Genomic DNA, 7126 nt, shown 5'->3' on the forward strand with positions numbered 1-7126 from the left:
TTTCCAAGTTCTTGTTAAAAGTGTTTTATATGGCACCATTCAGCTACAAATATTTTGTCATTGGAACTGTGACATCAATCAACTGCTCATGCACTGCTAATTGGCAGAGAATTTCCTTTGGGAGAAGCAAACTGTTTCAAACATTTTACACCTGCAAGTTAGTACTTATGCAATTTTGTTTGAAGGAAGCAACAGTGTAAAGGCTAATGATTACTGAAATTACAAGCCAGATGAAGTACAAATGTACACAAATGTTGATACAAGTCATTTGAATTTTTATTTCTTTGCAGGTAGTGATGAGTGTAATGGAAGGTTTTTAGGATCTCTTCCAACATCATAGGTACAACTGGTCACTGTGCTTGCTTGGTTATATAAGCTGGCATATTGTTAAGGCAGTGACATATGTAGCTCCAAATGATGCTTGACTGTTTTTCTTCAAATTATAAGTAAACCTGGATTGATCTCTGATGCAGGAAAATTGTGCCATGTCCATTTTTTAAATTCTATCTTCCCACTGTCACAAAGTACTGAAATAAAAATGATTTGATTTTAAATATATTTTTCGGTTTTTTATATGTAACATAAAATTCTACAGAAATTAAAATATTAAAACTCCTTCAAAACAAGATTTGTTTGTGAAACACTTTGCACCTGGCGACGACATTTTTACAAATTCGAAAAATTTATTTTTAGCATATAGGTCAAGGTCACAAGGTCATTGAAATTGGTGTCATTTGAAAGAGCTTAATTAGTGGAGTATGCATATCATATATGAAGTCTTTATCTTTAATGGTTCAAAATGTATGGCAAAAGTTCAAAATGGTTTTTAAATCGATAAAGTCACAGTAAAGGTCACAAGATCATTGACCTTGGTTTCATTTGATAGAGCTTAATTAGTGGAGAAAGCATTCAAAATATGATGTCCCTATCTTTAATGAATCAAAAGTTATAGATAATGTTCAAATAAGCTATTTTAGCACATAGGTCACAGTCAAGGTCACAAATCATTGGCCTTGGTGTCTTTTGAAAGATGTTAATAAGTGGAGTATGCATATTAAATATGAAGTCTCTCTCATGGTTCAAAAGTTAAGGCAGAGGTTAAAGTTGCCAACAGACAGGACAAAAGCAATACACACCTCAGATCCGGGTATATAAAAAGACAAGAGGCCCATGGGCCATATCACTCACCTGAGTAACTTGGGTGATGCAGATCTTTACCAGGATCCCCCTCTTGCTATACCTATCATGCCCCCTTCCCTTTTTCACCCTTCCCTTTTTTATTTTAAAACTTCTACACTACCCAAGGATGCTTCCACATAAGTTTCATCTTTCCTGGCCCAGTGGTTCTTGAGAAGAAGATTTTTAAAGATTTGTTCTATATATTTCTATGTAAAACTTGGATTCCCTATTGTGGCCCCGCCCTACTCCCGGGGGTCATGATTTTAACAATTTAATATCAACACTACCCAAGGATGCTTCCAAATAGGTTTCAGCTTTCCTGGCCCAGTGGTTCTTGAGAAGAAGATTTTTAAAGATTTGTTCTATATATTTCTATGTAAAACTTGGATTCCCTATTGTGGCCCCGCCCTACCCCCGGGGGTCATGATTTTTACAATTTAATATCTACACTACCCAAGGATGCTTCCACATAAGTTTCAGCTTTCCTGGCCCAGTGGTTCTTGAGAAGAAGATTTTTAAAGATTTGTTCTATATATTTCTATGTAAAACTTGGATTCCCTATTGTGGCCCCGCCCCACCCCCGGGGGTCATGATTTTAACAATTTAATATCTACACTACCCAAGGATGCTTCCACATAAGTTTCAGCTTTCCTGGCCCAGTGATTCTTGAGAAGAAGATTTTTAAAGATTTGTTCTATATATTTCTATGTAAAACTTGGATTCCCTATTGTGGCCCCGCCCTATGCCCGGGGGTCATGATTTTAACAATTTAATATCTACACTACCCAAGGATGCTTCCACATAAGTTTCAGCTTTCCTGGCCCAATGGTTCTTGAGAAGAAGTTTTTTAAGATTTGTTCTATATATTTCTATGTAAAACTTGGATTCCCTAATGTAGCCCCGCCCTACCCTGGGGGTTATGATTTTAACAATTTAATATCTACATTACCCAAGGATGCTTCCATAAAAGTTTCAGCTTTCCTGGCCCAGTAGTTCTTGAGAAGAAGATTTTTAAAGATTTGTTCTATATATTTCTACGTAAAACTTGGATTCCCTATTGTGGCCCCGCCCTATGCCCGGGGGTCATGATTTCTACAATTTACTATCTACACTACCCAAGGATGCTTCCACATAAGTTTCAGCTTTCCTGGCCCAGTGGTTCTTGAGAAGAAGTTTTTTAAAGATTTGTTCCTATATATTTCTATGTAAAACTTGGGATACCCTATTGTGGCCCCGCCCAACCCCCGGGGGTCATGATTTTTACAATTTAATATCTACACTACCCAAGGATGCTTCCACATAAATTTCAGCTTTCCTGGCCCAGTGGTTCTTGAGAAGAAGATTTTTTAGTGACCCCACCCTATTTTTGTCTTTTCTTGATTATCTCCCCTTGTAAGGGGACTTGGCCCTTCATTTTAATAATTTAAACTCCCCTTCACCCAAGGATGCTTTGTACCAAGTTTGGTTAAAATTGGCCCATCGGTTCTTGAGAAGAAGTCGAAAATGTGAAAAGTTTACAGACGGACGGACAGACAGACAGACAGACAGACGGACAGACGGACAGACGGACGACGGACAAAATGTGATCAGAAAAGCTCACTTGAGCTTTCGGCTCAGGTGAGCTAAAAAGTGGGAAACTTTACTAGATGAGTCAACCTCAGAAAAAGAATGGAAATTCTTCTTCATAAATGCATCATTATTCACAAAAAAGACCAGTAGAAATATGTCCATAGAACATGAATGCCCCGCCAAGGGTATATCAGTAATGCAACCTGAAAATTTGAATTTGTGCAACTGTGTGAAATTTCAGAATATCTTGAAAAGTGATGCAGTTGAATTGGTTACATCAGTATGCATCAGCAATTCAGCATATGAAGTTTTAACGCTTATTGTCTTTTTGGAGAAAAGCGAGTTCTAGGTCAAAGGAAGGACCTATGTCGAAGAAGTTAATGCAGTTGAAAAGCTCTCATCATTATGTATCAGCATATGAAAATTGAAAAATAATATAAAGAATGGTTTCTTTATATTTAACTTAATCACAATTTGTTAAAAGTGAGTCCAAGGTCAAATGAAAGGTCAAAATGTTGATGCAAATGAATAGCTCTCATCATTTAGAAAGAGTGAGGTCAAAGGAAAAGTCAAGGTAAAAAATATTGATGCAATTGAATGGCTCTCATCAGTACACGTATACACTGTATCAACACATGAAGTTTGATCAAAATATCTTAAATGGTATCCTTAAAAACTGAGTTTAACACTAATTTAAGAAAAGTGAGGTCAAGGTCAAAGACAAAATACCCCCTGCTGGGTTTTTCAGAATTAAGTTTTTCGATAATAAAGATATGTATCACACATGATTTATGAACTTTTTCTTCCAGTGACCTTAGTTAAAGTTCCCCAAATGACCTTGGATCAAGGTCATGACACACCCTTGGGTCATGGGCAATCTTTGTGTGAAATGAGAACCTACCAAGTTTATCAATAAGATAGAAATGGACCGGACACAAATTATGAACTTTTTCTTCAAATGACTTTGAACTTCCCGAAATGAAACCTTGGGTCAAGGTCATGACACACCCTTGGGTCATGGGCAATCTTTGTATGGAGTAGTAGATTCTAAAGTCCCTAAGTAAGAAAGATATGGACCGGACACATTTGCACAGACAGATGGACAGCTAGACAGATGGACAAGGGGGTATAAAAAACAGATATGTTTGTTTTTACTCTGACCGACCTGTTAAAATGGCCCCTACCCATTAGCAATCATTTTTTGGGCACTTCAAAATTTTCAATTTTCCCCCGTTAAATTCCATAAATGTTTTAAAGATAAAGTATCAATTTTTTTTAGGATGCTTTTCTATTTATGTCTTTCTAGATAGTAATGAAAATATCAACAGATTTCTGAGTATAAGCATGGTTTCAAATATGACAGTTATCAATTTTTTCAATTCTGTAAGGCAAAAGAAAAAAAAAACCTATTGATACCTACCTACCAATCTTGATAAAAGTGGGTAGAACTACATCAAACAAACATTTTTAAAGATGGCCAATGTTGACTAGTATAATAGTCATCTTGTAAAAAAAATCCATACATGTATATATAATTATTATACATTTAATCTGTAAAAAAGGGTATTTTACCCTATTTTTAAAGTGAGGTAAGATGACAGTAAAGTTGAATAAAAGGGTCTATGTCTAAAACCTTGAGGTGGGGTGGGAGTAAAGCATCCCTGGACATCACAGAATTTTTTGTCATTTTTTGATATGCCATGTCTTACAAAAAATAAATTTAATATTTGTCCTAGAACTTATTTTGTTGCATCAATTTCATACCTGTATTTGATTTGTATCAATTTGTTTTGGATGTTGATAATTCAGTCAGTATAGCCTTAGAAGCTGCGACTTTGGATCTCTTAGGAACTGCATCTTTTATCTGTGTTACTGCATGGTTCTCTTGTACCTCTGCTATAAAATAAGTTTTAATGTATACAATTGTTTAATATCAATGACTTAATTCAACAGACAGATTTGTTTAACATCCCTCTCAAGAATTTTTCACTCATATGGAAACACCGGTGGAGAGCTGCAAATTTTGTCCTATGTTCCGCACTCAGGGCCATTAAGCAGGAAGGTATCTGTTTTGAGCCAATATCTACTGTGATATTGGGCCACGGTTTATACTGTATCATTCCAAGGACAAGTCTCCACATCCCATGGTGAGATTCAAACCCAAGGCGTAAGGATCAACTCCTTACTTTGCGACTCTAGAGCAGACGCTCTAACCACTGTGCTATGCGGATGAATTGGAAAAGACAGAAAATTTCAAAATCCCTAAACCATGCTCTATAAATAGGGAACATACTCTCAGTCTTTAAAGTGAGAAATATGGTCATGTTAAGAGATCTGAAGTTTGTTAAATGCAGCTTCTGTAATAAATTTTTGACCTAAAGTATAATAATAACACAAGGTATCTAACTCCAAAATTACAGGGAGTACCCCCTCCCTTAAAATCATGCTCATTTACACTTTAAGAGGAAATGCACGGGTAAACTTTTTACACCTATTTCTTCTACGATAGTTTATCTACACACCCATATAATATGGCATGCTTGTCTCTATTTTCTTGTATCTCCATAATCAGTGTCCAAACTCTGCTTGTTAGGTGGAAAGTCAAACTCAACCATAGAATGGTATGTACTAGTCTCGGGCAAAGAGCAAAATTAAAAAAATCAGTGGTTTAAAAAAATTTCCATTGTTTAAATATTGAAGTGAGTAAATAGAACTTGATTATGTCTAACTTTACCTGAAAACATTAAAATGTTTATCTGATGTAATTTTAGAAACAGATTTTTATCCAATCAAAATCTCTGTGCGGGATCAGCACAAACCGTTCCATGAGTAAGTTTTCAACTCAGCGAGCTACCTTGTGTTATAACATGTATATTGTAGGTTAAAAATTTAGTACTGAAACAAGTCCCTTTGGGCAAAAAATATGAACAGAAACTCTCATGAAATACTCAAATAGATCTAAATAGATCTTAATGCACAAAAAGATAATCCACAGACATACGAAAGGTAAAACTTTACTGAAAAATAAGTATCAAAAAAATATTTACCCAAACAATAGGGATGCAGCCACAAGATGACGTTAGTACCCATCTAACACTGACAAAACTCCTCCTCTACAATCAGCTGATAAAAACATTATCGTACTCGGATTCATGAAAATTCTGTAAACAAATTAAGGCAAAAGATGATTACAAAACTATTTCATTCGGCTGAAAATAAAACACCTAATTTTCCCTCAAAATAAACAAGAAACGGATGACACTCTGATTTGTTTACCCGTACTTCAATCAAAATTTTCCTGATGGACACTCGCACCCAAATTTTTATGACATCGTAAGTCGATAAACCATTCTATACTGGAACAGTTATTGAGAAGGCTTCATCTCCTTTATTCAGTATTGGTGCCGTAAAAGACTGCAAATTACATAAAAAGTGATTAGAAATTACATACAAAAATGACTGACATAAAATGTTGACTATATTATGTATCATTTCTGACCGAACCGAGTTTCCATACTTTTACTTTTAACAGCGATCTACTACTAAATAATAAACACAAGAAAGTAGTAATAAATCAACAAGAAATCACCAAATTATCCTTATAAATATACATACTCGAGTATAACATACAGTGACTAGATTAGTAGATTGTATAAATCTCCGAAAATGATCTGAACACAAACCACGTGCTTAGCCTTACACAAAAACCAGGTCATGTTGACAATGCAAAAATAATACTTAAAATTGCTGAAACATTTGACATTACAAGGTTTGCGTTTTAACACATGATCTCTTAGATCTTAATATTATATCAAATGAAAGTGTACTTACACTATAGGGCTACAAAGTCACAATCCAATTGCACGTGTAAAATATGGCGCTTGCCAAACTACGGGAAATAACTCTTGAAATAAACAAAACAAAAAGTTAACTCGTACATAGTTGATTCGGAGACATTACACATTCCGCTTTTAAAGTAAAACTATTTAACATTCCCCGAAAGCTTTGCGTAAACCAGAAACATGCTAAACTCAATACACAAATCCATGTCAGGCATGTGTTAGGTACCCCTGGAAGTGAGGAACCCCGCGAGTTACGTGACAAGCACTTTCAGACTCTGGACCGAGTTTTCTCAGCTTTTGAAATACTTCCGGTAAAGGGAGAAGTAATTTAAAATGGAATTTAAATAAAAATAATGAAGAGAGATATCTCTTTGCAATAAAGAGATATCTCTTTTTGCTTGAGAGATATCTCTTGAAGACACTTTTGAGAGATATCTCTTTCACTTTGAGAGATATCTCTTATGATAAACTTAGAGAGATATCTCTTTTACTCAAAGAGATATCTCTCAAAGTGAAAGAGATATCTCTCTCTCATC

At 35.3% G+C, this 7126-nt stretch overlaps 1 long non-coding RNA gene across 3 annotated transcripts; it reads right to left on the minus strand.

Annotated features, from left to right (window-relative positions):
* Positions 1-416: 416 nt before the first annotated feature.
* LOC134247339 (uncharacterized) lies at positions 417-6858 on the minus strand. 3 transcript variants are annotated; one of them, XR_009987810.1, is made up of 5 exons: positions 6580-6858; positions 6031-6162; positions 5796-5909; positions 4513-4644; positions 417-527 (listed from the first exon to the last, which is right to left on the minus strand). It is a non-coding gene; the product is annotated as an uncharacterized LOC134247339 (long non-coding RNA). The 3 variants fall into 3 exon arrangements; XR_009987809.1 differs by having other exon boundaries at positions 4513-4641; positions 6025-6162; XR_009987808.1 differs by having other exon boundaries at positions 6025-6162.
* Positions 6859-7126: the final 268 nt, after the last annotated feature.

This window comes from Saccostrea cucullata, unplaced genomic scaffold (genome assembly GCF_032062105.1).
Source record: "Saccostrea cucullata isolate Sc308-1 unplaced genomic scaffold, CSIRO_AGI_Scuc_v1 ctg39, whole genome shotgun sequence".
NCBI classification, from domain to species: Eukaryota; Metazoa; Mollusca; class Bivalvia; order Ostreida; family Ostreidae; genus Saccostrea; species Saccostrea cuccullata.